General features: G+C 46.1%; 1 non-coding gene across 1 annotated transcript; it reads left to right on the top strand.

The window, feature by feature from the left end:
* The first annotated feature begins 372 nt into the window (after positions 1-372).
* LOC136574171 (U2 spliceosomal RNA) lies at positions 373-571 on the top strand. The gene has a single exon (XR_010786276.1). It is a non-coding gene; the product is annotated as a U2 spliceosomal RNA (small nuclear RNA).
* The last annotated feature ends 8,554 nt before the right edge of the window (positions 572-9,125 follow it).

Here is a 9,125-nt window from a genome sequence, read left to right as displayed (position 1 = left end):
TACATGTCATGTGGAACTGTCACTTTGCTCAAGAGGTTTGGAGAGAATGCAGCCAACTTTTAAAGTTTTTAGCTGGCCTTGATTTTCTGAACCATGAAGTTGTTTTTTACGGACTGTTACCAAATCTTACTAAAGAAAAAGAAAGAGTCTTATGGTGCACTTTAAATTGTGTCAAGAACGCCTTATGGAAAGTGAGAAACATCTTGCTGTTTAAAAGAGACTGCATAAGTGGGAAAGACTGTCTTAAAATGGCGATAAGTGAACTGCATGTATATTATTTGCTTGATAAGAAGATCTTAGGCAAAAGCAAAGCCCTTAGTATGTGGAATTTTCATTTGTGGAATATGTTGATTTGAGAAATGTCTATTTATGCTTGTTTTTCTATGTCTAAGTTCAATAAATGTAAACGTAAAAAATCTGTTCTTATCAGTTTAATATCTGACCTAGGGGACCTATCTGGGGACCATATATTAAATGGATTTTTAGAACAGGGAGCTGGAAAAAGAGCTTGCTCTGTCCACTCCACGCATTGACCTGGTATTGCAGTACCTCCAGGACCGGTGCACCCCCTTTCCTACAACAGTTTCCAAAAGCAGAAAAACAAAACCGACGAGCAAGAGGTGCAGCGCAGCTGTGGCGGCTGCTGCTACCACCACCCAAGCACTTTGATTAACACTCAGCCCGTCTGCTCGCAACATTGTATCCACTGAGCAGCTGCGTCTGCCAGAGTGTGCACAGCACAGGTACAACTGGAAGCAAAACACACACACACACACACCAGTTCATATGGCAGCCGCACTCTATAGTTCGTACCTACCGCTGCGCTAATAGCCAAGTTGGAAACATCGGGCAGGCACAGCGTATCCTGGCAGCCTGCGTCTGTATGCTCCACGTATTCGGGTCATGGGTGTATGTGCAGGGGGTGCAGTCGCACCTGGAGCTGGGAGCCCTAGGGGGCCCATAAAGTCTCTCTTCCCCACATTGTAAACCAATGCTATCAATGAAGCTTTATAGTTTGGGGGCCCAGTTCCAGACTTTGTACTGGGGCCCCGCAGCTTCTAGTTACACCTCCGGATCAGGATAATGCTAGGCCATTCCAACCAGCCTGTGTGAGTGACCTGCAGTCGCTGGTAGTCGAAAAGCGGCCGCCCGGCCGGCCCCGGATGCGCGCTTCAGAGTGGACAGACAGCAGCGGACCCCCTATCACACAGAGCCGAGGCTTGCTATGTAGCACAGAATACCTCATTGGACTGCAGCACTCCACGCGGACTGAGATACACGCTCCACGTGGGATGGGCAGTATTCGTCCATGAAGATCCAGGCCAACGTTTAGAGATGGAGCAACACTCGGGGAGCAAAGAACTCCAACGAACGGACGTCTACTTTACAAGGATGTATTGCTTTATTCAATGCATGGACACAGAAACAGTTCAACCGCTCGATTACAGACCGCAGTCAATACAGTAAAGAAAGAAATGTGTCTGTTTAATGTAAACTTGCATGGAGATCGTTTCTCAGCCACTGACTGAATGCTGCTGCTGCATGTCTAAAACGTGGTCTGACGTTACATGCACCACCAGGGATAAGGCCTTGCCTATAAGCATTCCCCAGCTGGCAAAAACGGAACCTCCCTGCCTATTCCTCACCATGGAAGAACGGAAGCTACCGTTTTTTTTTAAAAAAAAGAAAGCCACAGCAGCAGCCAATTAGATTTTGGTAGGCCGCTGTCTCCCCCTTGTGTGCTGCATAAAAAATGCACTCCGCTAAAAATAACAATGATCCACGAAATAGAGCGTATGGAGAGAATGAGGCTTCTAGATGAGCCGTCAGGCTATGATAAATTGTATCACACCTGGGCGATATGGATAGATGCCCGGAGCTCACCCCTATTAACTAGGTGGTTACAGACAGGGACATGTGAGTAACACGTTTAAACCACAATCGTAAAGAGAAACAACAATCCCGGAGCCCGCCCCCCCCCCCCCCCCTTTTTGTTTTATTTTCTCTTTCTCCCGTGTCATAGATACCTACCCTCCCTTACCACTCCCCCCCCCCCTTACCCTCCCCTCATTCCCCTGTTTGTAGACCTTATAAAATATCACAGACAAACATGATATAGTTCAACTCGAAATTGATTTATTAAGTTTCATTGTCAAAGTTATTTTTACATTGCTTTGAGATAAGGCAAAAGTTTCCCCCCCTCCATGAAACCAATAAAACCTATATTGAATAAAATAAAAATGATGCAGTTACCGGTAGTTCTGCAGCTTCTTGGTGGAAATAAAGACCATCTCCCGTCTCCCAGCTGCAGCAGAGACTGACTAAAATGGCTGCCAAGCTCGGTATTAATGCTTCTAAATTGATGACATCACAATGGAGTGACATCAGCCTGCCATACACCTGGCTCATGACATCACAAAGGAGTGCCATCATCAGCCTCCCAAACACCTGGCTCAATTGCATACAGTATGTATGTATGTATGTGAGTCTATCTATCTATCTATCTTTATTATTTATGTAGAATATAGATATGGATTATTTCTAAATTACAGATTTTGTAGATATAGAATAAAGATAGATTTAAGATTGTGTGTGTGTGTGTGTGCATGTGTGTGTGTCTGTATATATATATCTATATATATATATATATATATATATATATATATATATATATATATATATATAATGTGTATATATATATAATGTATATATGTAAAAAAAAATATAAAATCTGTAGTTATGTATGTATGGCGGGAAAAAAAGGCCTGCTGTATGTTTTTAAGTTCTTCGGATGACCATGCCGCTCTAATATTCTCCTTACTAGGGTCTACTAATGCTGGCCCAGGGGAAGGCAATAAAGCCCTATGGGGCCGAAGCCAATTTCCCTTATTTTAGGTAAAAAGTTTCCATCCGTCCCCACTGGAAATGCGGCCGGCCGAAGAGATCCCTCCAACCGACCGACCGACGCACCTTCAGAGACAAACTAGTGCTTGCTTCTAGTGTCATCGCCGGCTTAACCATCCTTTGTAGGGAGCTGACGAGTCCTGCAGCAGCAGCAGGCTCTGCAAGCCTAGGATGCGTGAGCACGGTGCAAGAGGAAGGACTGAGGGTGTGAGGCTGGGCGCGGTTGAGAAGGCGTGGGGCGGGGCTATGGAAAGTTTAAAAACTCTCCCAGCTGCCTGGGTGCATTGTGGGTGCGCCCAGAGTGCTGGCTGAGCGTGTTGCCTCAAGCTTTGGAAGTGGAGTTGGGCGGGCCGAGCTACAGGTGAAACCCATTTCGGGTTATCGCTTCTCGGCCTTTTGGCTAAGATCAAGTGTACCTGGTACAGGCGGTCTTAGTCAGGAGGTAACTCGGGTACCCCTCTCCTCTGCCTGGCGGGATCGCCCACTCCGGTGGGCTTCACCCGCCTGCTGCTATCGGGGAGAGGGATTAGTCCCAGGGTAAACGAGTCGCGATCCCCCTGCCTCTTCTGGTCTCCGGGCCAGGAGAGGGCGCTTCCTATTTATTGTGTGTGTCACAAAGCGGTTGGTTGTGACTCACCATTTTCTCAAACATGGGCGAAAGCCCACAAGAAATACCGGCAAATGCGCGGATCAAGAACACTGTACGTGTCTCTTTTTCAGATAGTGCGGACACACGTGGTCTGAAGTATGTGGTCGAGGACGTGCTGCAAGGAGTTTTCAAGGTGCAGAAACGAGAGATCTTAGCGATCCAAGACTACCCCAAGCGACGGATCTATGACGTAACCCTGACCGAAGCGGGCATCTTTAGAGACTTGGTCTCCGCTATCCCGATTAGAAAAGATCCGAAGCTTGAGGGTGTCTTGCTGGTCGAGCACGTCCTCGACATAACCAAACTTGTGGTGATTAAAATGTATTCTCCCTACATTGATGTAAAAGAGGTCGAGGACTTCCTTTTACGTTATTTTAAATCAGTCAGATGTATGGGAAAGATTATGAACGAGTTTGGTATTTGGACCTCGAAGTGGCGATTCCAGGCCACGTGTGTAAGTGACCCCAGTTGGCCGGGGGGAGTGATCTTACCGCCTGCGCGTTTTAAATTGGGCAAAGTGAATGGCGACCTATACTTTGCGGGAATGCCTGACTTCTGTAGGATTTGTTCAACATACGGTCACCAAAAAGATTCCTGTGCGAGTACTTGCAAGAAATGTGGGGGTACTGATCATGAGACAAGCGGGTGCAAAAAAGGCAAAGGATGCTATTTCTGCGGCAGTGTTGGTCACCTCTACACGTTTTGCCCCCACAGAGCACAGAAGACGGAGCAGCAAGGGCGACCCGGACCGAGGAGCGGCCAGGGCAGCCAAAAGACCAAGCAGCACCCCCCCAGGGAGAGGAGCCTGAGGAGATGGAGGTCTCCAGTGGGCCCCCACAAGGTGGCAAGGAGCAGCGGAGCATTAAGAGGAGGGTGAGTGACCGGCGGACTGGCTCTCCCTCCCGGGAAACCGGTAGAGGTGGCAGAGCCGGGGAAGCCGGTCCAGGCCCTCCCAAGGTGCCCGCTCAGGCGGTGCCCGAGGCGGAGGACCCTGGGGGCACGGCGGCAGCGACACAAAAAAGGAGGAAAGGCTCGGGCGGTAGGCTGTACTCGGAGGTGGTGCAGGGGGGAACACCGGAGATCCCGACGAAGTCGGCGGACCCGGTGGAAGTACTCCCTGCGGTGCCATCCCAGAGTGCCCCGCCCCCTCCTGACCAGGAGAGGGCACGGGCGGTCACCTCCGAGGAGGCAGAGTCGGAAGCGATCCGAGTACCCACCCCGACTGAGGGGACAGAAACGGTCACGGAAGCTGGCCTGCCAGCCCCCATGGAGATTCCGGAGGTGATCGAGTCGATTTGGGATCTTACGCAGATCCCTCTCTCGGGCACCGTAGGGGGCCCACTAAGTGAGGTAGGTTCCTCTCCAGCATCACCGTTCACGATAGATTCGGATGCGGGGGGGTGTGAGAGTGCCAGTGAGGTCTTTGGCTTGCCCGGAGACTTCTAAAGAGAAGACCCACGCATATCCCTAGTCTCCAATGGCTGCTCTATCGGGACTCACTTTTAATGTCAGAAGCATCGAGAGCCACGTGAGGAGGGTCGCTCTCTTCAGCTATCTGACTATTTTTGCTGCCTTCGTTTTTTTCCTACAGGAGTGCGGGATCCCGCATAGGGCCCAGTATAAAAAATACCAAGATGACTGGGTACATGGACCGTCGGTCTGGTGCGGCTCTAACGAGACCAGATCGGCGAGGTCGCCATTCTTTTTAAGGGTAACGTTTTAATTGACGTTATTAATGAAATTTTACCAGGCAGAGTTTTATTGGTCAAAGCTTTTATCAATGGTATTAAGTGGCAGTTTTTAAACTTTTATGGTGCAACAGATAAAAATGAAAGAGCAGAGATGCTAGAGATTTTACCCCTTTTTATTAACGATTCAGAACCCCTGATTTTAGCAGGTGATTTTAATTGTATTTTAAAGGGGGAACGCCGGCTTTCTAGCTCAGTGAGCAGAAACTATGACAAGACCTCATCTATATTAAAAAATGTGATTTTAGACAGTAAGCTCACTGACGCTTTTAAAAAATGTAATCCCAACGCATCAGAGGAAGCCGGCGTCACCTGGAGCAACAGACTGTGCTGCTCCACGATAGATTTTATGTTCTGCTCGTACCAAGTACTGCCTTTTAGATGTGACCTTTTTACCAATGTTTTCTCTGACCATAAGCTTTTATATTTTAAAGTCGATACCGTTTTTAAGAGAAAATCCGGTAAGAATGCCTGGAAGTGTCCCTTTTAGAAGATCCGCAGGTTTTATCTGATTTTATCACTTTTTACAAAGACTGCAGGCGAGTAAAAGATCCCAACACTCCCACCAGCCAGTGGTGGGAGATGATGAAGCTAAAAATTAAAAACTTTTTTATCAAGGTTGGGATCGCCAAAGCTAAAGAAAAACGTACATTTTATTCCAACCTGAACACTCGCCTGCAAACCCTGTATAAGTTCCGCGAGCATGATATAGAGGTGGACCACGAGATCATCGAGGTGAAGAAGGAGATTGCCCGGTGCCCGGAGCAGAGGGGAAAAGAAATCATCTTCCGTTCCAAAGTACAACACCTGGAGGAGAACGAGACCTGCTCCAGGTACTTCTTCAAGAAGATAAGAGACAAGCGCACAGTCCTCGATGATCTCGGTGGCACCAAGGACATACAGGGTATTTTAAAGAAAGTGTATGGTTTTTATGCGGATCTTTTTAATGCTAAACCTGTTGACGTTGATTTTATGAATGACTCGTTGAAGGAGATCACTGACGTTTTAGATCCTGGTTCTCGTGAGATTTTATTAAGGGACATCACAGAAAGGAGATTTTAGACACAATCAAAAGTTTTAAACCAGGTAAGGTGCCTGGGCCCGATGGTATACCCATAGAGTTTTATGTCACCTTTTTTGGTATTTTTAAGGATGACCTTTTCTCCCTTTTTACTGAGGTTTTTATGTCTAAAGCCCTCCCGGGGTCCTGGAAGAAGGGTGACGTGTCTCTTTTATACAAGAAAGGAGACAAGACCGACATCAAGAACTGGAGACCGATCACCCTTCTGAACAGCGACTACAAAATAATGGCAAAAATATGTGCAAATAGACTCAAGACCGTAGCAAGTAAAATTGTACACCCCAACCAGGTCTGTGGGGTGCCCGGGAGGGCCATATGGGAGAATCTTAACCTTTTAAAAGATTGTATTAGTAACACAAAGTCCAGGAACGGGAAAATGGCAATTTTAACTATAGACTTTGAAAAAGCCTTTGACCGTGTGTCACACTTTTATCTTTTTAAGGTTTTAGAGAGAATGGGTATACCGGAAGGTTTTTTACTGTCTTTAAAAGCGTTTTACAATAATTGCACGAGCAGAATTTTAGTAAATGGTTTTAAGACACAGGAAGTGCTTTTAAACTCCGGGGTGAAGCAGGGGTGTCCCTTGTCCCCACTACTTTTTATCTGCGCACTAGAGCCTCTTTTATGCACCATACGTCGGGACAAGCAGATCCGTGGGATCCCCCTGCCCAGCGGGGGGGGGGGGGGGGATCGAGGCTAAAGTAGTGGGGTACATGGACGATGTGGCAATACTTGGAAGGGACACCCTGTCGATCCAGAAGGCTATAAGACAGATTGAGTTTTATTGCTGTGCCTCGGGTTTTAAAGGAGATGTCCCGCGCCGAAACGGGTTTTTTTTTTTTTAACCCCCCCCCCCCGTTCGGCGCGAGACAACCCCGATGCAGGGGTTAAAAAAACCACCCGCACAGCGCTTACCTGAATCCCGGCGGTCCGGTGACTTCAATACTTACCGCTGAAGATGGCCGCCGGGATCTTCTACCTTCGTGGACCGCAGCTCTTCTGTGCGGTCCACTGCCGATTCCAGCCTCCTGATTGGCTGGAATCGGCACGTGACGGGGCGGAGCTACACGGAGCCGCTCTCTGGCACGAGCGGCTCCATAGAAGAAAGCTGAAGACCCGGACTGCGCAAGCGCGGCTAATTTGGCCATCGGAGGCCAAAAATTAGTCGGCTCCATGGAGACGAGGACGCCAGCAACGGAGCAGGTAAGTATAAAACTTTTTATAACTTCTGTATGGCTCATAATTAATGCACAATGTACATTACAAAGTGCATTATTATGGCCATACAGAAGTGTATAGACCCACTTGCTGCCTCGGGACATCTCCTTTAAGGTAAATTTTAACAAAAGTAGTATTTTAAATATTGGGGACCTGCCCTTGCCAGATGTCCCCATTCCTGTGTCTGACTCAGTGCAGATTTTAGGAGTCTCCTTCAACGAGGATAACAGAGGACTTAACAGCTGGGACTTGGTGTCACAAAAAATTAACAAAAAAATCTGTATGTGGAGCATGCGGCAGCTGACCATGGAGGGGAGGGTTTTAATCACAAAGTCAGTGATTTTACCCATTTTATTGTATCTTAGTTTGGTGTTTCCCCCTCCTGGCAGAGTTTTTAATAAAATTGTAAAGGCATGCTTCACATTTTTATGGAACTCCAAGATGGAAAAATTAAGCAGGGAAATAGTGATGAAGCCAAAGATAATGGGCGGAAAAGATTTCCCTGATTTTAAAGCCTTTTTATACACGAAGTATTTTAGTTTGTGTATTGGTGCTCTTTTTAAAAACCACTATTGGTCCTATTTTATCCGATATAATACTGGCTATTTTATGAGGAGGAATGGATGGTTTAAAACGGTTTTAAATTCCCCTTATTCTTTTAATCTGCCCCATGAATATAAGATTTTAGAAAACATAGCCATTTTATATGATTTTACTGGGAAAAGCCCACAAGTTTTAATGAACAGTAAAATTATTTTAAAGAATATTAAAGAAAGTGGTTTTTATGTGCAAGTAAGCAATTTTAACGAAAAGAGAGGCAAAGAGACATGGACAATGGTTAACCATTATATTTTTAATTCACAGAAAGACCTGGCCTGGAGCTGCGTCCATGACTGTCTTCCATGCCGGGCATTCCGGCATTGTAGAGGTTTGACCAACACTGCCGCATGCCCAAGACCCAGATGTGGAAAAGACGAGACGACAACCCATCTGTTATGGACTTGTTTTATTGACGAGAGAGTTTGGACCAAGATTTTACCGCTAATGATTAAAATAACTGGAATAAAGAGACTTTCACTGGACGCTGTTTTATATGGATGCCTGGAATGCCCCACACAGACGCAGAGAATTATGGCATGGAAGATGGTCAACTCGGTCAAAGCAGCTCTATGGAAGGCCAGGAACATTTTAGTTTTTAAGCACGAGATTTTATCTGTGAAGGACATTTTATCCATCAGTCTTAATGAGATGCACCAATACTACATAGTGGATAGGAAAAATTTTCCAATTTTAGCAAGGAAATGGCTTTTATCAGAATGGAGTTCCATAATATGATGCCACCAAGTGCCCTTTTTATGTGAATTTTAGGCTGTTTCGGAATGGTTTTTACAACGTGTATTGTATGTAGACAAATGTTTTAAATGGTATGTTTTAAATATGTTATTTAATGTGTTTTTAATGTACTATGGACAAACATCTTTTAAAAACATGTCTATGTAAATATATGTTGTGTAAATAAAAACAC

Source organism: Eleutherodactylus coqui, chromosome 7 (assembly GCF_035609145.1).
Source record: "Eleutherodactylus coqui strain aEleCoq1 chromosome 7, aEleCoq1.hap1, whole genome shotgun sequence".
Taxonomy (NCBI): domain Eukaryota; kingdom Metazoa; phylum Chordata; class Amphibia; order Anura; family Eleutherodactylidae; genus Eleutherodactylus; species Eleutherodactylus coqui.
This window is presented reverse-complemented; position numbering and strand designations above follow the sequence as displayed.